Below are 25,642 nucleotides of genomic sequence, written 5' to 3'. Positions count from 1 at the left end.
CTTTAAAAAGCAAGGGCAGAGACAGGGCTCAGTGGAGAATGACTTGTCATCAGAAATTAGAGTGAATTAAGTAGGCTTTAAATTATTTCTCTTTTCTAATTTCTCTTTAAATTATAATGAAAATTATTCATTAGCTTTCTGATTTAAAAAAATGCCTATTTTAAGACATTTACTAGATACCTTCTACATCATTATACAGTGGAGAGAATCCTGAAATATGCTGTGCACAGTTGTTAAAATCTTTCTTGGAATATGTTAATAGCATTTCTCTAGAGTCTTTCAGAATGATGACATTCTGTAGAATGATTATGAACTTGGATAACAATCCTAAAAAACAGCTCTGATAATAAAATATCTTTGAGTCTAACTTTCTGTCCAATACTCATGTCTACTTTGTTAAGGTCAAATAGAACTTTGTAAATGATATGAGTAGAATAAAGTTGTTGTTTCTCTTGTGCCGTACTTTTCCTTTTACAGAAATGTCAGCCTCTATCCCCCTCCTTTTCTGTGGCATCCTATATCCCAACAGATAATGAGGACCCAAAGAAGCTACAGATATCCAAAAAAAAATTGCACTAATTAAGAATTATCCAGAATTCCCAGATGCCTGGGAAGGACACCAAGGTGGGAGACACCCTGCAGTAGGCATACACCTCTTCCCTATTCATGGATATACAAGATTATTCAATGGATCTCACGAGAGATAAAAAGGTGACCCTTCCATTGATGCATAATTTATGTTCTACTTCCATGAATTGTGGGTTTAAAATAGAATCTTAAAGTATGCCATGCACATCACTATAGACTCTCTTTGAATATTTTAATAATTTCTCTAAAATATTTCTATTATGACAGTCTTCTATAGAATGATTAGACACTGAAATACCAGTTTGTAAAGCCAGTCTGATTGTAAGGTATTTTTGAGTCTCCTTTCTACTGTAACAGTGAGTTCTGCTGAGTTAAGGTGAGTTAGAACACTTACAGTACATTTGCATCATCTGATGGGCTAACTTAACTGGGGTTGAAAGAACAAAGTCATGTTGGAAGGGGAGATAATGTATACTAAGGTGGAAAAATATCAGATAAGATCTGATAAAGTCTTTTACCTCAGGAAGTTATGGTCCCTCTGGCATAGTTGAAAGTATAAACCAAATGGGTTCATGTCTGTATTAGTCAAGGTTCTCCAGAGGGACAGAACTAACAGGATATATATATATTTATATATATTTATTTATTTTTATATATATGTAATATATGAACATATTTATATGTAATACATATTTATATATGTTATATATATAATATATACGTGTGTGTGTGTGTGTGTGTGTATATACATATATATATATATATATATATATATATAAAGGGGAGTTTATTAAAGAGTATTAACTTACACGATCACAAGGTCCCACAATAGGCTGTCTGTAAGCTGAGGAGCAAGGAAGCCATTCCTGGTCCCAAAGCTGGAGAAGTTGGAGTCCAGTGTTTGGGGGCAGGAAGCATCCAACACTGGAGAAAGATGTAGGCTGAGAGGCTAAGCCAGTCTAGTCTTTTCATGTTTTTCTGTCTGCTTTATATTCTGACCATGCTGGCAGCTGATTAGGTGGTGCACACCCAGATTAAGGGTGGGTCTGCCTTTCCCAGCCCACTGACTCACATGTTAATCTCCTTTGGCAACACCCTCACAGATACACCCAAGATCAATACTTTGTATCCTTCAATCCAATCAAGTTGACACTCAGTATTAACCCTCACAGTGCCTGAAAGTTTCACCTGTGCAACTGAAACATCAAGGATTTTCCAAATTATTTGTTATACACTCCCTCCTTGGTTTTCCTACCCCTTACATTTTTGTATCCCTTTTTGAATATTCTGAAATTGTAAAGGAGTCTGGCTAGTTTTATGCTTATATCTGTCTCATTAAGCTCTTATTAGGAAATTAAAACTTTTCTAAGGGTTTAATTAGCTGATGTACACCCCTCCCCAAACTATCCATAATGTAAAAATGTCCAATATCAAAACAACAGCATTAGAAATTCTAGTACAGTTTACCACTGACAATCAAAGACTACATACAGTTGTCCAGGGGTTAAATAACACTTAACTTAAGATGAGAATTCCTTCACTTTTCCTAACACTAATGCTAGAAATAGAAATCCCACCAAGTAACCTGTTGGAAATTGTCAATTATAAAAATATACTGCTGAGCTGACAGCCCTGAAGAAGAGATGCATAGGGCAAGGTATGGAGAATAAGGCTGCAGAAGCTCCTAACATTGAGGTATTCCTCAGTAAGAAACAGGAGAGGCACTGGGGAGCCCCAGCTCCTCTCTGCATCATAAGTGTGTGATCTCCTGCTTACCTGCTTACCCTTCGCGTTGTATGCTAAATCCACAATCACTGAAAGTAATCTTGGTCAAGAAGGTCAGCTCATTATTCTCAATTCTCATGCCTTGACCAGGCTTTATAGTTTGGCCTAACTCAAAGCTCTTTTTTTCTTTTCTTTTCTTTTTTTTTTTTTTACTATGATTTGAATCTTTTAGACAAAGTTTATTATTTGCTACATTTAGAGGCCTTCTTTCAACTTACAAGTTTTTGGAAGACTTGGTGTTTTTTGTGTTTTGTTTTGTTTTGTTTTGTTTTTGTACAAGGAGCATGGGTACAAAAACATCACTTTCTGCATGTACACAGAATCTCTATCTATACAACTAGCTAGCACACTAGCTAATGGTACAATAACAGTTAATATCCTTAATTCTTGATCCTTAGGAAAAATGCTAGCAATTAAATGAACTTGGATACTTTTCACAGTTCAATAATCAAATCAAATATTTAGTTAAAGAGGTACCTTCTGCCTAGACTGAAATCGTTTCTGGACTGTTTGAATTTCAGAGAAAATATCCTGTCTACCCAAGGTGCAAAGTCTTACTGAAGCTGAAAAGGAGTTATCCTTCATATTAGACATGTAAGCTAATATACAATTCAGGGAATTGATCATTGTTCTGCCTGCAGACATTCGTGACAGGCCTTTAGCTGTGATGTAATTGCTATTATGTCTCTGATTTTGGTTCTTTCCTTCCTTCGCCAACAGTCATTGCTCTGTGCAGATCTTCATAATTTCTCACCAGGATCTTTGTAATCCCACTTAATACTGTCCCCTCTCTACTGACTCACTAGTTGTCTACATTTATTATTTTTCTCTTGCCAGAGTCATCTTTCCTTTTCTCAAATCTGATCCTGCAGTACTTCCGCCTACAATTTTTTAATGATTCTCTAACACCTATGCAGTGAAATTTCTTATTCCTCTACTGGGCGTTTCCTATTTCACTTTGATTCACGGTCTGCCCTTCATCACCCTGCTCTGTGTGGCCTGGGAGCCCGATCTATACTGACATCACCAGTTGGCTTCCTTCCCATCTGGCTTCTGGTTGGGTTTAGCAATGAGAGGTAATGGCAGGAGATTGGAAGTGAGAGAAGAATGAGTTTAGGGTATTAATTCTCCCAGGTAGTAAATTGGTTGTATTTCTCTACTGACTGGGAGCCCTTTCCTAGAGCTGCAATTAACTCTCTGTAATTACTCTTTTGTTATCACTTTCTCTCTTTCCATTTTAGGCCTATGTGTGATGCCAGCTGAGGAGTACTTCACCATACCTTATTAGTTTCCCTTAACCTGTTCATACCTTTATAAAAGGCCCCTTCATTAATATGTCCTCTAGGACTTGGTGAGTGTATCATCTACAAGTGTGTCATCTCCGCAGGGTCTCTTGCTAAGACGTTGGTTGATATACATGGCATCCAAGGTACTTCATCATCTTGCTTCCTTATGGTATTTGAGTTTTTTCCTTTAAGCCTCATGTTTATTATTCAATACTAAATTGTCATGCCTGTAGTTCCCCAAACAAAGTATGCTCTTCTAAGTCTCTCTATACATTCACTTATGTTTTTCATTCTGCCTTCAGGTCACTTTTCTTCCTTATTCACCAAGTGTGTTAGGCTGGTCTTGTATTGCTATAAAGAAATACATAAGACTGTGTAATTTATAAATAAAACACGTTCCATTGGCTCACGGTTCTGCAGACTTTATAGGAAGCATGGTACTAGCATCTGTTCAGCTTTTGGGGAGGCCTTAGGGAGCCTACAATCATGGTGGAAGGCAAAGCAGAAGCAGGCATTCACATAGCCAGAGCAGGAGCAAGAGAAAGAAGGAAGTGCCACGCACTTTTAAATGACCAGATCTCCTGCGAACTCAGAGCAAAAGCTCACTTGTCACCAAAGGGATGGCCCGAGTCCTTCATGAGGGATCGGCTTTCATGATCAAACAGCTCCCGTCAGGCCCCACCTTCAACATTGGGAATTGCAATTCAACATGAGATTTGTATGAGGACAAACATCTAAAATATGTCACTGGAATAACCACAACTCATTTTTCAGGTCCCTGTTTGAAGTGTCTTTTCTGTCAAGCCTTGCCTAGCCTTCATGATCAGACTCGGAGAGCCCTTAACTTTTTGTGCATACCCTAATTACATCAATGTTTGTATTTGTTTATTCATGTATTCATTGATTATTACTTGTTCATCCATTTATCTTCATCCAACACATACTAAATACATGCTTTCTGTATGCCAAGCATTCCTTTAGGATTGGAGTTATCATAGTGAAAAAAGAAGATAAAAACCCATGGTACATTTCATGGGGGTGAGGATATAGAGAAGAAGAAAGATTAGGCAGGAAGAACCTTCTGGCAAAAGACCAGGCAGTGCAAGTCCAGAGGCAAGAGGCTGGCTGTGTGTTTAAAGCACACCAAGGTGGACAGTGTAACTGCAGCAGTAATAACAGAAAGGAGAGTAAGACAAGAGATCAGAAAAATGAGAAGATCTGCAGGATCAGGTAGGCCATTGGAAGGACATTGGGTTTGACTTGAGTGGGAATGGACTTGCACTGGACAGTCTGAGTAGAAGTGTCCTAAGATCTAGGTTATATTTTTAACAGTATCACCTAGCTGCTGTTACAAATGGAGTGATACAAGAGAAGAAACAAAAATTCAGCTAAGGCATACCATAATACTGTTTTGTTCTACATATTTCCCCTCATTTGTGTCTGAGATGCCTGAACAAAGGGTGGAAATATATTTACAGCTATGAAAAAAAAATTATATGCTGAAAAAACACAAACTTTTGAATCAGATAGTCTTGGTTTTGAATATCAGATCTGCTTCTTACTGTGGGATTACCTTGAATATTTTTTCAACTTTCTCATTTGCTGAAAAGAAAGATTAATAATTCCATCCTTACAGTGTTATTATAGAATTATTTTAGGATTATTGAAAAAGTATACAAATATTTTGAAAGAGAATAAAAACTCAGTTGGTTGTAGTTATTGATATAAAGTCTTCTGCACAAAGTGAAGCATGCAATAAAGAGAAATTTGTCAATAAATGTTTGTTAAATATTTTGATGTTTATATCATGCAGAAAATTTTTTTTAAAGTCAGATTTCCAAGTCCACAGAATAAATAAAATGGCTGAAGAGAAACTAGGTAAGTGCACAGCTTTTATGTGGTGATTTTTTTCTGATCTCTGCATATATTTAACTTTGCTCCCCAAATCCTGCCAATTGGTTAATGAAATTAGTACACATTAACTTTGACAGTACCCAACAATGCCCATATCTATATATCTCCGTTGTCCTTTCAGGCTTTTTCTCTCTCTCGCTCTCCAAACACACATGCACACACACATACTTTCAAATATAAAGCCCAAAATTCCAATAAAAGCTATAATAAAGAGTAAATAGTTTTAAAATAAGTATGCTTACATTTTGATGTCAACTGTTTGCCGATGCTGTCCCTTTTTGATTACTGAAACATTTTGTAATTCTATTTGTATTCTAAGAAGCACACTATCTAGATAGGGGTTTGGATATTCAATTCTGAGGTTTTTTGGAAAAAGATATTTTGCCTGTCTGACCAGGGTCTCCGCATACAAATTAGACCTGGGCTGCTGCATCTTCTGGCTCTCGTTTGGTGGATCTGTTCCAGAAGATGAAGCTCTGTGCAGAGCGAGGAGGGTCAGAGGAACATAATTTATAATAATCACATGAAAAACTTTCCGATTAGGTATGTTCTGATTCATTCTTTTGTTTATAAAATTGTGGTTACAAATTGAACTGATGCTTCTGCATGACTGAAACTGCTATAGAAATGCCTGTCAACATGAGGGAAAGCACACTGCTCCATTTTGTCATGGGCATCATAGGCAGTGTCTTTTCTTTGTACAGTTGCAACATCAAAAGGATTTTATTCAGTGGCAGTTGTTTACCATTTGTCTTGCTTAAACCACTTCATCAGTCCCCTCAGGTTACTTTTGATTGATCAACATGCTACTTTTAATTCAATACAAAGCAGATATCCCCCAATCCAGCTGACACACCGTGGGACCACCTTTGTTATTGGAGAGCAATTTGGCAAGATACATTAAACCTAAATGTGAGCTTACTCTTCCGCCAACAGCTCTATTTTCAGTTGCAAAATTCTCACGCAAGAGATAGAAGCCATTTGTGAATTACTCTTTGCAACCTTTGTTGTAAAAATATAAAATAAAACAACCAAATGTCCCTTGGTACAAAACACTGTGTGATAACCACAACCACAATTGCTTACAATTGATACAAAAGTTAGAGAGCAGAAACTAGGTCTGCAAATATCAACAGGAATAAATTTTGAAAAATTGTCATATCAAGTGAGAAAAGCGAACTGCAAAATGTTACCTACAACATGCTGCTATTAAAGGAGAAGTTAAAACCACTTTTGTAAACTACTAACACTGCGGTATAGAAATGCAAATAGCAAGAATACAAACCACCTTGAACGTGGTGATTTCCTCTAAAAAAGGAAAATGGGAAGCAGAGTACAAAGAAAACTTCAAATCATTCTGTTATAGTTTATTCCTTCCAACAGGTGTTCATGATATTATTACCTGTACTTTTCTTCATATTTGAAATAGTTGTAATAAGTCAATCCATGAAGAAAACCTAAAACTGATTTTAAAAATTCATAAGTGCATACCCACATGAATGAACAGAAATGCTGTGAGATTAGTCTTAAAAGACAATTCCATTAACTCAGGGGAACCCGTGGAATTGACTTTTGAGGACTTCTGATTGAACTCTGTCTGTGTTTGCTGATTAGTATTTTGGAATTGGCTAATCATAACTTCAATGCTGCCAAGAGAGAAAAATATTCCCTGATTTCAGTTGATATGTAGAGATACATTTTTTATTTTTGAGTTTCCAGATCAGCTGGTGGATTCATAGCCAGAATGGTCACATGTTTCATGCTCCTCAGAGCATTTAGGAATGGCCACGGGGATACATATAACTACCCCTACACACACACACACACACCACCCCCAGAAGGTGTGATTCTTTAGTGTATTAGCACTCCATCACTCCATTTAGGCTGTAGGTCATTTTCATGGGATTTGAAGACTGGTAATTTGGCTGATCCAAACAGTAAGGTGACCAAGTGTCATGCTCTCAGGAGCCATCTGTATGCATTTATGTGTTTTACATCTTTTATTCATATTTGCATTATTTTGTCTGTCACTGTCCCTCTTGTAATAGCTGCACAAATGTAAAAGCTCATCAATACAATATTTGCAAATTAAATCTAACATTATAAGACATTAAGTGCATTTTTAAATAAAATATCATGACCACATAGGTTTAACATCATGAAGTCTTTTGATTTTCCTCCTACATGAAAGTTTAAGTATGAAGAAAAACATATTCATCTCAATGGATGTACCATAATAGCATGTAATACATTTTATTACCTATTCCTGTTAAAAATCTTGATAAGGTAGAAATGGAAAAAAATTTATAAAATACACTAAACATATTTCCTGTTGTCCACTATTGGCTGAGCAAGAAATTAGGGGCCAGATAAATGGTTAATTTTGGTCCATTAATTGGACTAACAGTAATTTGTTCAAAATATAGCAAACATCGGTGTTTCTACTCGTATCAAACAAGGAAATGCAAATACCTCAGATGTGTGAGAATAGCTACATCTATGTAAAAATAAGCACATGAATATATAGAAGGGATGTGTATTGGAAAGAATATCACTTGAAAAGTCCGGAGACTAAGTCAGAACTCTTTAGGATGCCTGAGTCGCTACTTCATATTGTGCATCTTTGTGTGAGATACACTTGAGCCTTACTTTTCTAACATATAAAGTGAGGGATATGAGTAGCACTCTCATGGATTAAATGTGAAGGTTAAGTGAGAAACCGAATGTAAGTCACTTAGCCTCATGTGACATGTAGCAGGTGTCCAATAAATGGAGTTTCAATTCTGTAAATTCCACATCTATACAGATAAATGTACATAATGGAGCAAATGGACTCAGTTCATTCAAAGTCCATTTTGTCTCTTCTCTAGAATTTATAATTAATGAAGTTTTACAATATCCTTTTACTGCTCACCAAATCCATGTACAATTTGCATACATTTACCCAAATAGCTCCTGTAAAAGGAAATGTCCTAGAAAAGTGGCTCTAAATGTGATGGTTTAATTAACCCTTTTCTTTCTATGCATGTAAAATACCTCCTGCTTAATTTTGCCTGAGGGATTCTTTTTATTTTAGCTACAATTTCTATTCAGCAAATATTCAAATGAACTTTTAAAGTAAGGAGTGACAGTCCCTGGGCAATACAGAACTAGTGTATAATAATATACTTCATTTCACTCTTTAACATTAATATCCTTCTGATTACTTGGACAATGAGCACAAGAGAATAGATAAAATTTCTTGAGAGTACTTTAAGCATGAAAATATTAACCTTAAAACTTTGTTTTGCCTCTGGTGGCCATGCATTTCTCATCTAGATTTGTAGGACTGGAAACACAAATGAGTTTCCTTTATCTGAAAAGATGTTGTAATCTATAATGCATCTTTGGGAAAGCAACATAGCTCAATGAACTAAAGGAATAGAAGAATAAAAAATTTTAATTTATAGTTCTATCATTAATCCTCACGCAATCTCGGGCCAGTTGCCTAATCAGGGTGAGTGTCAAGAAACATTACAAAGCACATCAGAAGTGTATTAGAGAAATATGTACAGGAAATCAAGCTAAGGGAGTCAGAGCAGCATGATTAGAAACTTGAGTGTTTTAAAAGATCTGTCCTGGCACTTGCCCTTGCCCTTACAAAAGAATAAAGACAGAAAGAAGTTGAAGCTAATGATGTAGTTTTGAGAAATGTCAAGATGATTCTTCAAAGATAATCACACATAACCTTGGACTGGTTATGTAACTTCTCTGAAACTCAGTTGCTTCATTTATGAAATGTTGACAATAATGCTTCCTTCAGTACAATTCCTGCAACGATTAAGAAAATAAATTCATATGGATAGAATAGCACAGGGACTGCCTCTGGGCAAATCTTTTCATTTTAATCATTAATAACCATGAACCATGTTATGTTAACATGGTTAACATTAACCATGTTAATTGTTAACATGACAGTCATGTTAACTTATGACTGTCTTTCCGGACAGGACTTATGACTGTCATTCCACCTTCTAGGAGAAAATAGCCAGAATCCCAGTATCATGTATGCTTGGTTAATTCCCTATCTATGTTTGGTTACACACACACACACACGTATATGTATAATATATGCTATATACAAATATGTGTGTATATACACAAACATATATGTGTATGCATAGTATATATTATACATATATAAATTTATAGATATAGACATAGATTCGTAAATATATCCTATATTTTGCTATAAGGGGTTTTAGCTCCAAATCCTTTTCTGGTCTCCTGCCCTGGAAAGCATGGCAATGTCACAAGCGACCTATGTAGACTCCTTTTGTTACTTTTATTTAGAGTCTAGGCTGGAGGCAAGCTGGGAATTTTGCTTCCTCACTTCTTCCTTATGTCTCAACCTTGTTACAGGTCCCTCACAGCTTACATTTTATCTGCCTGAGTGAAATAAGCCAGTCACAGAAGGACAAATACTGTATGGTTCCACTTACATGAAGTATCCACAATAATAAAATTCACAGGCTTCTACAGTGGAATGGTGGTTGCTAGAGGCTGGCGGAGGCGGAAATGAGGAGTTGCTAATCAATAGCTATAAAGTTTCAGTTAAACAAGATGAATAGGATCTGGAGAGCTGCTGTACAACAGGGTACATATAGTTGACAATAGTGCATTATACACTTAAAAATTGTTAAGAGGGTAGATCTCAGATTAAGTGTTTTTACCAAAATAAAATAAAGTTTAAAAAGGAAAATAAAAAAAGAATTATTTTTCTCGAAGCCTAAAGCCTAACTGTCCTAGTGCTCTTCTTATTTGGTATGGATTCCTACTAGGGTGTCCAGAGGCAGAACCAATAGAGTGCATGTGTGTGTGTGTGTATGTGTGTGTATACATAGATACATCTGTACTATATCATATCTATACTCTAGCTATATCATATCTATCTATAGATATGATAGATATGATATAGCTAGAGTATAGACAGGATATAAATATCTATATAGTATAGATATCTATATCTATAGATATGATATATATAGTGTAAATATAGATATATATAGATATAGATTTATGTCTATAGATAAGATATAGATATAGTATAGATGTATCTATCTATACACATACACACACCCTACTGGATCTGTCTCTAAAGAATCCTGACTCATACACAAATTATTCATACGTAGTCAAAGATTATAGAATTTTTGCATTGGTGTGCACATACTACTTTTCTAGTAAACTTTCCTTTGTGTAGTACATCTATAGTATAGACAGACTAATTTATATAGATATAGCATAGATACCTACATCTATCACAATATAGATAGTATATAGACATAGATACTATACAGAGTATATCTATATTATATATATGATATATATACGGTATATATAGTATAGATAACTAAATTTATCATAATATAGATAGTATAGATATAGATACTAGATCTAGTTATACTATACATATATAGTATAGATATACATATAGTATAAATATCTATATACTATATATTATATAGATATACTACATTATATATGGATAATATAGATATAGTGATATATACACACACATATATAGATATAGATATATCTACATATTTATAGAGAGACAAAGAGGAGAGAGAGAGATTTTAAGAAATTGATCCACATAATTTTTGAGGCTGGCAGGTCCAAAATCTGCATGACAGGCCTGCAGGCTGAAGATCCACGGAAGAGTTACAGTTCAAGTTCAAAGGCACTCTTCTGGAAGAAATCCCTCTCACTTGGAGGAGGTCAGCCTTTTTCCTTTGGCCTTCAACTGACAGGATGACGTGTTATAGATGGCAATCTTCTTTACTCAAGGTGTCAAGATCTACTGATTAATATGTTAAGATCGTCCAAAAAAATACCTACACAGAAACATCTAGAACAGTGTTTGACTAAATATTTGGGTACCATGGCCAAGCCAAGCTGACACATAAAATTAACCATCACAATTTGTTTAATTAAGATACGCAGATAAAACACTAAAACCCAAATTCATCCCAAGTGCTACAATATAATATAGGAAAAATACTAGTGTCCTTTGACTATTGCCTTCTTCAAATATAATATATTATATCATAGCGGAAAACATACAACCTGTTTCAATCTGTGATTCCATATTTCATTAAAATGCAAAAGGAAAGGCAAATCCTTACTTTAATTCCATTGTCCATATTGAAGAACATAGTATATGATTAACCGGTTAATAATGACTGACCAGTTAATAATGAGGAAAGGAACCAATTATCAAGGCTATCTATATCTATGTGACCTCTGTGCAGTTTAAAAATTAAGGAAGGTGGCAGAAGCAATGGCACATTTGTGACTCTCTCCTAATCCCACATAAGAATAGAGCAATGATATTGCAAGAAACAAGAACAAAAAAAGAATAAAACCTGTAGACAGTATTTACCAGAAAACAAGGCCACAAGGTTTCTCCACAAACCACGGTATTTGAGCAGGTGAGGTGAATAACCAACAGCCAGGAGACTTGCATGGTATTAGTATCTGTGTGGAAGCAACAGAGCAAGGGATGCCGGTGAGAACAGAATAATCTTAAAATATCCTGCAGGTGCTTATTGGAAATCGCGTTGGTCCAATTTGATAACAGCTGTTAAAACGGGAGAGGTGTTGCCCAATCCAGGAACCAATCAGTGCTAAGGGCCTGAGGTAAGGCTGCAAAAAGAAGAAGTCTAGATCTTACAACTCCTTGAAACTGGCCAGCTTGGCTCTCTTCTAGAACCAGGATTTACACGGGGAAGAAACTGATGGTGTAAAATTAAAGTGGAGCAGGAAAGGGGCCAATTAGAGGAGAGGAAGAGAATGTGTTGATAGGACAGGAGCAGTGGCTCAAGCCTATAATCCCAGCACTTTGGGAGGCCAAGGCACGTGGATCACCTGAGGTCAGGAGTTGGAGACCAGCCTTGCCAACAGGGTGAAACCCCATCTCTACTAAAAGTACAAAAATTAGCCAGACACAGTGGCGCACGCCTGTAGTTCCAGCTACAGAGGCTGAGGCACAAGAATCTTGAACCTGGAAGGTGGAGGTTGCAGTGATCCAAGATTGCGCCACTGCACTCCAGTCTGGGTGACAGAGTGAAACTCTGAAAAAAAAAAATAATAATATGCTGATGAAAGTGACTGGGCAGGGGGTAGGGACAGGATGAGGAAAAGAACCAGAAATGTAAGCAAGCCATCATAATTTTGAACATTTCACAAAAACAACAGAAGATGTCTATGAAGTGAGAGAAGCTACCTTAAACCATGCTTTCTTCTAAAATTTTGGGAAACTGACTTCACATAAAAATGAGCAAAAGAAAAATATCAAAATCAAATCTGAACAGTGTTACCACAGAAAAGAAGGAGAGAATGAAGAGCAAAATAAAATCCCTACAAACGATTACAAAATACCAGAAAGACATGTCCACCGATTGGAGCTCTACAACATTCCATTTCAGAATGAGTTGAAAGACATTTATGAAATGATTCAACACATTAAAGAACAACAAAACTCAAAATTAGAAAAACTCAGAAAGATGATAGAACTATAAGAAAAAAATTAGAACAGAAAGAAAAAAACAATTTTTGAATGAAGACTAAATTAGAGGGAACACAAGAAGGAATACAAAGAATATGGTGCCTTAAGAGAAGTACAAGATGAAAGTTTTTTTTAATCAAAAAGAAATAAAGCAAAAGGTATGAAAGACTGGAAATAAAGGGCAAATGTTAACGATAGACGAAGATCTAACGTATGGAAACAGGAGTCTGCAAGAGAACAGAATAAAAACTAAAATCATAAAAGCATTTTTGAAATTAAAAAAAAAGAAACTCCATATTGAAAAAGCAAATCACATACCTGAAACTAATAAAAAGATATTTTACTAAAATTACTAAATGTGCTTTAGAAAGAAAGAAAGATTCTTTCCTCTGGCAAAAACATTTAGTGATTTACAAAGTAAGGAAAAATTAGGTCATCATTAAGCACTTCAACAGTGATATTTTATGTCAGAATAAAACAGTTACAAACTAAAGTAATCCCCCCAAATTAAAATATGCATAAATGGTTTTATATCCAGCAAAATTGACTTCCAAAATATGGACCCAAATGTATATCAACATGTAAGAACCCACCGAATATTTTTTCCGTGAATCTTTCTTACAAATCTTACAGAGACTGAATTCCATACAAGCTTGACATAAGGCTGGGTGGTGATAAGGCTACTTGCAGAAGGAAGACTAGCTGAGGGCTAAGAGGCAAAGAATATAATATGAAATGGCTATATGTTCAGGTAATGTGGGTATGGTAAAACTATTACAATGGGGAAAGAATGGAGAATGCATATTTAAAGAAATGTTATGTTGACAGGGATAATATTAGTACAGTTATTCTCAGATGAGTGTGTGTGTAATGAGAGATAAAGTAAATGAATAATTACGGGATAGTCTGATTCAGCCATCCCCTGTGTCCTTAAAAAGCAGGTTTAGTGTGGAAGAAAGGAGATATAGAAGTAATATAGAAGAGATTAAGAAAAAAAAACTCCATAGTTCTAAATTTGACTTAGAATTATCAGTATGAACTTGAATTTATCATATATACGTATATATGTATGATAACTGTATATGTGTATGTTTTAATATGTATGAATTAACAGTTATGTTTTCTAGCCTGGCCACTCAAAAGGCCTAGAAGCAACAACCAACACAATATCATGAGAATCTCTAGCATCCAAATATCTTGTGGTCTTAAAATGCTTCTTTTCCAAGTTATTTCACAATGTTACTTCCTTCTTAAGGAAATGGCTAAATCCATTTACAAAGCAGAAAATGTGCAAGATGAGCCTGAACCTTCTTACAACTGCTAAAGATCTAACTGTTAAAGACAGTGGAGTACATGAGACTCCAAATGAGGCAATATGAGCTTCAAAACAAGGAATTGCAATGTATTGAATCCCACCAAATATGGTTAAATCTATTGTAAATAATAATTTAAAAGACAGAAAATGAATTGGTCCCCTTTAGAAAAGTCAGCAAACTAAAAATTGAAGAATCACGCATTTATCTTATTTTTCCCATGTGAATTTTACCACTGGGTTACTGAATAATAGATGAGGGAAGCATCTTTTTATAAAAATCCATATAATACATGTAATTAGTCCAATTAATACATGAGAAAGGAATTATAGAGCTGGAATATCACCATTTTGCAACTCTCAGTGAATAAATGAATCATAGAGCATCAGCAGCTGCTAATTATACAGTAAGTGGGACAACTAGGCATTATGAGCCCCCAGTGGGAAAACACGTCACCCCACAGTCTTGAGAGTAGTATTAAACCTGAGCCTAATGAGGACTTTCAGTCCAGCAGCCAAATCTCAGGATATACGGGGCACTGAGAAACACGTCAAATATTCTCACGGCATCAACAACGTTTAAACTAAACATCTAAATGGGCAAGACTAAACAAGATTGTCTAGAAATGCATATTTGGATGTTAAAACACGAGGAAGAAATACAAGAAAGCGCTGTAAATCAAGATAATGGTTACTTATTAGGAGAAGACAAGGATTGTGATTGGAACAGGGTACAAGAGGCTTCTGAAGTGACTAACAGTTGGTGGTTGCAAGGGTGTTTGCCTCATAAGAACTATTTAAGGTGCATATGTCTTCTGTGCGATTTTTCTTTATCCATGTTTTAATTTACAATAAGAGGGTTAAAGTTTTCACAATAAAATATGTGCTCTATTTTACCATAAGGTTTTTAAAAATCAGCAAAGCCTAATTGTTCTACTAAATGAATCCATAGTTTCAGATCGTGGCTACAGATTCTTACACAATTCACTTGTAATAAGATTTTAAAACTGTGCTTGTTAAGTATGTGTAGAAAAATTAGAAAACATATACAAGCAAAATCAAGAAAATTGAAATCACTCTTAGCATATCTTCTGACAGACTTTTTCCTGTGTATATATAGTTTATACTTTTTTCATAAATATTAATAGAATCTGTGTTTGCTATTTTGCAATCTGCTCCCATTACTGAAAATATCATAAATATACTTCTATTTTGTTACATATAATTTTGCAATATTATTAAAAGACTGTATTTCTATTGATTATATTGAAATAAAAACACATATTCAGTAAATCCTCTGTATTTGAACATTAATATTGGTGTTTCCAATATTTACTATTGAATATAAACCTGAAATAATCATGCTTATAGCTGAATACTGGTACATATCCTTAATTTTTTACTGAGTCTAAATTTATGAAAGTGGAATTGCATGTCAAGGTATTTTTCTGGTATGAATTGCAAAAATGTAAAATTATCCCTCAGTAAGATTGGGCTAATTTATAGGAGTATTACACTACACAATGAGGTTGATTTTAATGTCAGGGCATTAGGCAAAGATCACGTGCAGCCAAAACCACTCTGGGAAATTATTTTAATATCTCATAAAGTACAGTGTGCATGGTTTTATGTAAATAAATTGGAAATAGCATATATGCCAATGTAATTTTACTGGAGAACACGTTTAAGATGTTCTCTTCATGGCACTTCAGAAGCAATTAAGAACAACATTCAGATTCTAATTTCCAATAACTTGCTCTTTCCAAAGCTCCTAGAAAATAAGATATTTCTAGACTCTGCTTATTTACTTTATTTTTTTTACCATATTTGCAACATATTGATTGTGATGGTTTTTAAAATTATAAGCTTTCCCACTAAATTAACAGATCTTTGAAATCAGAAAAAAAAATTCTAATTGTTTTTATTAATTACCTCAGCATCTAGCCTGAAGCCACCTGGAAAAATTTACATATTAAATAAATATTCACTGGAGTTATTTTTAGATAAGTATTATTGCAAACATTTTGAACACTTACTTTGTACCAGGAAGTGTGCTAAGTTTTCTCCTTCCATTATTTCATTTAATACATTATGATATTTGTATCACTATTATGCCAATTTTACAGAAGTAAAATCTGTCTTAGTAAGTAACAGAACTAGAATTTATACCTGGGTTGTTTGACCCAAGTTATAACCAATACTTCTGTTACGGAGAACATAAGTGTTCATTTAGTCTTTTGAAAAAGAAGAATAATGTTTCTGCTTATAGCTTATTTTCACATAAGTCTGTGAGATTTTGCCCTATCTTTTTAAGATTTACTAAATTTAAAGCTGCCTAAAAACAAAGTGTGGTAACTGATTGAATTCAGGAAAGCTATTTCTTTTCAGGATATTTAATATTAGTTTGGATCAGTTTTTCATTTTGCATAGTTATATACTTGGATTAAAGTTAATTGTGGTTGAACTAGCCTTAAATATTTGCCTCTTGTACTGTCAGCTCAGATGAAGGCAGAACAAATATCACCAGATGAGGTGAAAAACTAAGGACATATCACAAGTGAAGTAATTACTATCTAGTACCTTCTTCAGAATTCTGACTACAAGTTGATATTTAGGAAAATTTATTATCTACTCATAGACCACAATAATTAATGTTTCTTACTGGAAGAGAAATTTAACAGAAGATAAAACAACTTTTTTTGTGAAATATTTCTGGTACCTTTACTTTTACGTCCTGTAGAGTCACATCCTAAACAGGAGTTGAAGTCCAAAATCAATATAGATGGTTAAAAATAAAAATCTACCATAGTAAATAAGACCCTGGTGTGGGTCGAATTTTGTCCCTCTACCCCAAAATATGTTGAATTCCTAATTCCAAGAACCTGTGAATGGAAGCGTATTTGGTAATTAAGGTCTTTGTAGATGTACTTAAGTTAAGATGAAATCATTAGGGTGGGTTCTAATCCAATATGGCTAGAGTCCTTATAAGTGGAGAGAGACAGCTTGGCACGGGGAGCAAACCACATGACAGTGGAGGCAGAGATTGGAGTGGTGAATGTCATGAAATGCCCAAGATTGCCAGCAACACCAGAAGCTAAGAGAAAGGCATGGGGACAGATTCCCTATAGAGAGCATGGTCCTGCTGACACCTTGATTTCAGACTTCTACTCTCCAGAACTGTGAGAGAATATATTTCTGTTGTTTAAAGACACCCAGTTGTGGTACTTTATTTTGGCAGCCCAAGAAAACTCATATAGATCCCATACAGAAGCACTGCTCTAGAGAATAAAGTACTAGCCCCAAATTACAAACATCCAACACATGCATTTGTTTTCCGATTAGATTTGGAGTGGGTCACTGTTCCTCCATTGCACATCATATCTAGTGGTTAGCGTGTGTTTAGGGGCCAAGTTGGATGAAAAGTAGGTTAAGTATTTTCTAGCACTAAATCACCTTTAATACAGTGAGCTATATACACTCTGAGAGGAATCAAGTAACATGTCTCTTCCCAGGTTCATCCCTGGTGACTAGTGAAAAGATAAGCTGAGTCTCCCATACTAAAAACATTCTATCTCCTTTTCTCTCTTCCTCATCTGGGCAGTACAGTGGAGTCTGCATAGGTGAGATGCACTATTGTGAAATTTCCACAGTACTTTGTGCTTTATACTTCATTTATTTTACTTGTCTCATAAGAATATGATTTATTATAATTGTTTCAGTTTTCTGAGAGTTTCAAATATATGCTTTTCACTACCCTTTAAATTGCCTAAAATTTAAATTTAAATTTAGGAGGATATTACATATAAAACATAACTTTTTTATCATAAAACTATCTTTCTTGGTTTATTGAGTATAGACATATGGTTCATTCGGGCAAATAATACATACTAATTTAATTTACTTTTAAATCTGTGTAAATTTAGTTATAAATGGAGCTGTGAACTGCTTAACTTTAAGGAATTTGCATCACATTTTTATCTCATTTCAGAAAAGGCAAAACTTGGAACAAAAATTACCCTCAATATAAAAAGAAATTTAAAAAGTGCCTGTTGGAGTAAATGCCTTCATTATGTCAAGCATTTATAGAAATTGTTCAATTTATAAGGAAGTGGATGGGCGCGGTGACTCACATCTGTAATCCCAGCACTATGGGAGGCCAAGGTGAGTGGATGACGAGGTCAGGAGTTCGAGACCAGCCTGGCCAACATGGAGAAACCGAGTCTCTACTAAGATACAAAAATTTAGTTGGGTGTGGTGGCATGTGCCTGTAGTCTCATGTGCCTGTAGTCCCAACTACTCGGGAGGCTGAGGCAGGAGAACCACTTGAATCTGCTTGATCATGCCATTGCACTCCAGCCTGGGTGAAAGGGTGAGACCCCATTTAAAAACAAAAAAAAAGGCCGGGCGCGGTGGCTCACGCCTGTAATCCCAGCACTTTGGGAGGCCGAGGCGGGCGGATCACGAGGTCAGGAGATCGAGACCATCCTGGCTAACACAGTGAAACCCCGTCTCTACTAAAAAATACAAAAAATTAGCCGGGCGTGGTGGCGGGCGCCTGTAGTCCCAGCTATGCGGGAGGCTGAGGCAGGAGAATGGCGTGAACCCGGGAGGCGGAGCTTGCAGTGAGCCGAGATCGCGCCACTGCACTCCAGCCTGGGCGACAGAGCGAGACTCCATCTCAAAAATAAATAAATAAATAAATAAATAAATAAATAAATAAAAATAATAATTAAAAAAAGGAAGTGAGGGTCAAGAACGTGTTTTTAAAAGAAACCATCCTTTGACTGCTACAGAAATAAATATATGCTACTTGTAGACTGCATTTCAACACCATTCCTTTGAGATCTAGTTTGGAGAACAGAAATGTTTTCACCAAAGTGTACAGCAAAAGTCAACACATAGAAGACTACAAGAAGTCACTTGATTCTTCACTTCCTGCTGTAGAAGCCAGGGCCCCACAGAAGCAAAAATGTGTCCTGTTTAATTTATAAGCTACAGTGCGTAGCTTGTCTTCATTGCACATGACCTTAAGGTTCCAACAAAGCTATTACATCAAAACTTCATATCCATGCCCTTATAAATATTTCTATTTAAAATGGAAGCAATAAAGGAATGCATTGTTGGATATTTTATTCATCTTTCCAACTACAAGTTTAAAATATAAATACTCCTAGTTTTGAAGCAAAAAAAAAAGTAAAATAGTTTATTTGTTTCATTTCCTTAGTTTTAAGCACTACTACAGATTGAGATTTTGCTGTCGATGCTCAAACCAGGGGCATCACAAGGATTATTTTCCAGTCCTTTCTGCATGGCTTTCTTTTTCCTTTTTCTGATAAGGTATATAGAAAAGTTAAATGAAAATATGTGATTTTATGATTCATTTTCTACATCCACATTTTTTGCTTGCAAATTAAGTCAGCAGAATTCAACTTTCCAAAGGTGGAATTTAACTTATCATTTTATATTGTTCTAAAGACTTTTCTTTAAGAATCTGATGCAGATTAATTTCAGTTGTCCCCACTTTCCTAGTCTCTGAGTTATACCTGATTTGTAACTTCCCATGCATGGGAAGTTAATACTCAACTGCATTAGGAGAATTTGTATGTATTCTCTATAATATAGCTTATTTACAGAGGATACCTGTTCAGAATTTATAAACATCAAATGCCTGTAGTTTACCATATGATCAGATTTTTAACCATATAGATATTACCTATATTTTCCTCATTTTACTAAGTGACTCTTAGATGCATATAACCAAAGAGATTTATCAGAGAATGATTCCATAAGGTACATATATGACCACTTAATCCCTTCAAGCTTTTAAGAAATTTTGCAGAAATTAATTTTTAATGAACTATTGCGGGGTGGAGTATTCTCCCCTTTTCTTAGCACTCCAGGATATCCATAAAACAAACTCTCCTGCACTGTTATACTAAGAAGCTTAATTAACAGAAAATGGTACATAACATATACATCTAATATTAAGAGCCGAAGCCCTTATTACTTCTCTTCTGGAAGAATATAAAAAGCTCCTCATGTTCCCTCTGTTTCTGGTGACTCTTTTCTCCATACCCTGACACGGCAATCACACTGATCTCTTTAAAGTAAAACCTCTTCAATGCCTCCCCATTGTTTAAGTGATGAAATAAAATTCTAAATAAGTGTTAGATGCTGACCTAACCTGTGAAAATTTACTCTACAAAACCCATTCCTCTCAGCACCTGAAGGTTTTTTGTTGTTGTTGTTGTTTATTTTCCTTTTTTCTCTTTCTTTAAAAAAAATTCATCCTGCTATTATAGAATTCAACTAAAAGAGCCAAGTTCATTTCTCGCCAATGCCCAAGCTGCATACATTTTCATCTAAACCAGTTCTTTTACTCTTGACTTCATACACCAAGGTCACTGAGCCCTGGAGGGAGGCAGAAAACCCAGCCTACATCCTGCCACCTGCCTTAAGAATGCAAGTTGTAGTCAGTTACAATGACTGCAGTCTCCAAGCATATTGAATCAGGCCACCATGCAGACACTCAGTTGCACATTTTCTATGTTTCACTGGAAATCGTGAACACTTATCACTTCTACAAGGATTCCAAGGTAGAAATTTTCCTGCAGCTTACTCCATTACTCTACTTTTTCAGTTATGTTCTTATGTTATTCAAGAATGTGTTTCCAGCCCCCATTACTTACTTTCTTACTTGAAAAGACATTTTTGTCCATCTAGTTATCCAGCCTCTCTCCTCTTTCTCTCTCGCTATATATATATCTCTTTTTGCATAATTGTGCGTGTGTAGAAAAAGATATGGACATAGAAAGCACAAAGATGTATAGAAGCATACAGTGGCAGGAAGCAAATCTTGTTTTAACATCTGAATTTAATTCATTAGCAGATTGACCCAAAAAGTGTAAAGTAGGCAGAGATTTCTAGTTACATGGGGGCAGGCAAGAGAGCAGGTGCAGAGGAACTGCACTTTCTAAAACCATTATATCTCGTGAGACTTATTCACTATCACGAGAACAGCACAGGAAAAACCCGAACCCCATGATTCAATTACCTGCCCTCAGGTCCCTCCCATGACAAGTGGGGATTATGGGAGCTAAATTCAAGATGAGATTTGGGTGGAGACACAGCCAAACCATATCATTCCGCTCCTGGCCCTCCTAAATCTCATGTCCTCACATTTCAAAACCAATAATGCCTTCCCACCAGTCCCCCAAAGTCTTAACTCATTTCAGCATTACCTCAAAAATTCACAGTCCAAAGTCACATCTGAGACAATGCAAGTCCCTTTCACCTATGAGCGTTTAAAACCGAAAGCAAATTAATTACTTCCTAGATACAATGGAGGTACAGGCATTGGATAAATACAGCCATTCCAAATGGGACAAATTGGCCAAAACAAAGGGCCTACAGGCCCCATGCTACATATTTTTACGAGCTCCTCCCCCCATTCACTCTGATAAAATACATTGAATTCTCTGGTCACAGTCGCAAGCCTTCATCAATAAATTTTCTAGCACTACAGTCTTGTAGCTTCTTCATCTTCTCAACTCTTTATCTTTTTTTGTTTCAAGTCAGCTGCCTGTAATCTTGGCTTTATACCTTGAATCTCACCACCTCTGAGCAATGATCCACTGCCAAAATCTTCAGTTTTAAAATGATATTCCTTGACAACAACTTCTACATTTATACTAAAACCAAAGGAAGTCAGTCTTCTTTGCAAGTTCTGCCACCTTTATGATTCATTTGAAAGCCTTATTTTTAGCACAGTCTGCAATCTAGTCGTAGGAGATAAAGATAGCTCTGAATACTACCATGCAACTTTCACAGCATTCTCTGAGTAGATATTTGGCTGAACTGAAATTGTCATCACCTTTCATCAAGATACCAAGGTAGTTAATAAAAGCCAGGCAACTACACAATTTTTATAATTACCTGTGTGGCCATGAATATCAATGGGTAAAGATTTGGCTTGGCTAATGCTTTTCTTTTAATCTGTAACTCCTTCCAATCCACCAGAGTTTCATGTTAGTCAATGCATGCCAAGAGTTACCACCACTCCATTTGCCATGAGCAATGAAGCCCTACTTGTCGTCTGACTGTGGGATAAATTCATTCCATAATTTCATCATGAAGATCTGATTTTGAAAGCCACTCTGGTATCAACTATCTTAACTTAGGTTTTCGTCCTGGAAACAAATGCTTAGACAAGGATGTGGATGCAGATAATACATTTGGATCTCTTGCAAAAGAATTGAGAAAGTGGGACCATTGATTCCTGGGAGAGAGAAAAGGGAAAAGTGTGTTAATATGCTGATTTTTTATGTGAAAAACTGGGGTTCATTCCTGCTAGATATCCTCTGAGAAGACATGTACAACAGGCCTCAGGATTTTCCCACAGAGGACTATAGAGCTGGGGCTTTTATCCTTTGTATTAGTTCATTCTTGCATTACTATAAAGAACTACCTGAGACTGGGTAATTTATAAAGAAAAGAGATTTCATTGGCCCCCAGTTCCACAGGGTGTACAGGAAGCATGGCTGTGGAGGCTTCAGGCAACTTGCAGTCCTGGCAGAAGGCCAAGAGGAAGGAAGCACTCCTTACGTGACCAGAGCGGAAAGAAGAGAGTGAAGCAGGAGATGCTACATGCTTTTAAACAACCAGATGTCATGAGAACTCACTCACTGGCATAAGAATAGCAAGGGAAAAATCCAATGCGTGATCCAATCACTTCCCACCCGGTCCCTCCCCAACATGGGGGATTACAATTCAACATGAGATTTGGACAGGGACACATATCCAAACCATATCATCCTGAAACTACATTCCCCCTTGATTGAGGGTTTTCTTTCAGACCTTCACTCCTCCACACTCCTGGGTTGGCCTTCAGGTTGTTGAACGATCTGCAGTCTAGGAGGAAGTGAAGAAGAGAGAACTACCTTGGCCTGGCTTTGATGTGTGTCACTGTTAATGATGCCTGGAACTGTCCATCCAGGGATGCTAAAACCAGAAGGGCTGAGATGTTATGTGATCCATGTCAGGGTCTCCTCATTATAATTTAATGACATTTTCTTAGCTCTCATTATATGTGAACCTCCTCGTAGCAGTTGATATTTTGCCTGATTCTATCTTAAAATACTCCTCTTTAGTTTCCATAAAACTATGGCCTTTTAGATTCCCTCCTATCCCTTTCTTCTGTAACTTTACTTTTTCTTTCATCCTGCTAGATATATTTTTTATGTGTAACTTCTCTCAGTCTTATTGTTTTATGTCTCTCACCTCTCTTCCTTGTTATTTTCCAATTTCAACTAGCACCTATTAATCTATATTTCAGTGCTCTAGCCCTAGCTCTTCATTTTCACCTTGTAGGCATCTCCAGTGAAAAGTGCCAAAAGCAGCACAAGCTCAACATGTCCAAAATACATCCATCTCAGATCTGTGTATTTCCTCAATCTCTTATTTCTGTCTGAGGCATCATCTGTCAATGCTCAGACTGAATATCTCAATATTGACATCTACCACTCATGTATTTCTTTTCCCATATCCAATTAGTTTCCAAGTACTCTCTATTCTAAGGTTTATTTATTTTGTAAATCCTCCCCTCAATTCTAATTTCTCACTATTTCTATCTTAATTCATGCCCTCACTCCCTCCAATTAAGAGGATTGCAGATGCTTTCTAATGTGTTTCTCTTTTCAATTTATTCTACACAGGGATAGGTCATTGTTTCAATATCAAGTACACCTCTGATTCGGACACATTCTTCTAAAATGCTTTTGATGACTAAGCAATAGTAATAGATAACATTATCTATCTATCTATCTATCTATCTATCTATCTATCTATCATCTATCTATCCATCTACACTACTTCTTGCATGCCAGCTTCTACTCTATAGATTTTGCATTATAAAAAATTGTTTGATCTTCATAATAATCATCTCATTTCATAAATGAGAACAAACACCTAAAATTATATACCTACAAACAAGCAAATCAGAAATCAAACAGGTGGCCTGTTTTAAAAATCAGTGCTACTAATCACTATACTAAAATGACTTCTAAGGCCACATAGAAAAAATGCCTACAGAATAAAATGACAAACACTTAAGAACCTTTATAAAACTGTGTCCCAAACTGCTTTTTAAAATTAACTCCCATTTTTAATGATTTATTTGGGATATTCTATCCTAAGTTACTAATACACATTATTTTATTTTGTCCTCCCAATGATCTCATGAAATTGATATTATTCTTACTCTCATTTTTCTCATGTGGAGAAACTGAGGCTTAGAGAGGAGGTATTATTTGCATAAGGTCCCATGTACAATAGGTTGCAGAGCTAGGAATTGAAATCATGATCTTGCCTTCTAAGTCTACATTCTAGACAACTGTACCATTCTGCATTCATTTGCCCTTCCTGTTAGAAAGATGGTGAAATAATCATCATCCATATGTGTCCCTCAATGCCTGGACTCCATGCCACCACTTATATATCTTTCTTCAAAGAAAATACATTTCTACCTTACACACTCTGCAGCCCAAATCCTGCCTATTTTGAAATTTTCCTTGAATATTACCTTAATTGAAGATAGTCTCCCCAGACTCTGTGCTGAAAAGCCCTGGACCTCTCTAGGAACAATATCACTTTCTAACCAGAATTTTTATTACATACCTGCATTCTCTATTTTTATATGCTCAGGGAGAAAAAGAGATTGATCTGTAGCCTCTATAACCCCTAGCATGTAATATTTTTGGAGACTTGATTAATTTATTTTTGTAAGAGTTACTCATCAAGAGGAGAAAATTATTTTTATTACCCTTCAAAATATATAACCCTAAGTGCAGAAATAAAATGATATTTGAAAAAAAGGAATATAACAATACAAAGATCTGATAATTTATATCAATTGAGTTCCTACTTGCCTAAACAAAATGTATTGCCTAAAAGTAGCCATTAGGTAAGAAACCTAAGAAAGAGTTCAGGTACTTTATTTTAAAGCTTATGAACATAGATGCCCTACTTTTTGGCAAATATTTACTGAGTCCCCATTATGTGCCAGACACCAATGTGGTATGCTGTGGGTACAACACTGAGCATCACAAAGACCTCATTTCTGACCTTAGGATGAGTCTATTGGAAGAGACAAACATTAATAAAAATACCACACAGATGCAGGAAACATTCTAATTATAATAAATTCCACAA

The 25,642-nt window shown here is 35.7% G+C and overlaps 2 long non-coding RNA genes across 4 annotated transcripts in view; one reads left to right on the top strand and one right to left on the bottom strand.

Moving 5' to 3' along the window:
* The window catches only part of LOC134756640 (uncharacterized), a 143,876-nt gene extending 137,869 nt beyond the window's left edge, over window positions 1-6,007 (bottom strand). The window contains exon 1 of the long non-coding RNA XR_010129564.1: window positions 5,816-6,007. This is a non-coding gene — a long non-coding RNA (uncharacterized lncRNA). The remainder of the gene's footprint in view (window positions 1-5,815) is intronic.
* Window positions 1-25,642, top strand: part of LOC129532064 (uncharacterized) — a 96,153-nt gene that overhangs the window by 19,412 nt on the left and 51,099 nt on the right. Inside the window, exons 3-6 of one of the 3 annotated variants that reach the window (XR_008677663.2) lie at window positions 4,641-4,889; window positions 5,473-5,537; window positions 5,971-6,116; window positions 18,423-18,595. This is a non-coding gene — a long non-coding RNA (uncharacterized lncRNA). Of the gene's footprint in view, window positions 1-4,629; window positions 4,890-5,472; window positions 5,538-5,970; window positions 6,117-18,422; window positions 18,596-25,642 lie in introns of all 3 variants that reach the window. The other 2 variants (XR_008677660.2, XR_008677662.2) reach the window with 2 other exon arrangements.

This window comes from Gorilla gorilla, chromosome 11 (assembly GCF_029281585.2).
Source record: "Gorilla gorilla gorilla isolate KB3781 chromosome 11, NHGRI_mGorGor1-v2.1_pri, whole genome shotgun sequence".
Lineage (NCBI taxonomy): Eukaryota > Metazoa > Chordata > Mammalia > Primates > Hominidae > Gorilla > Gorilla gorilla.
This window is presented reverse-complemented; position numbering and strand designations above follow the sequence as displayed.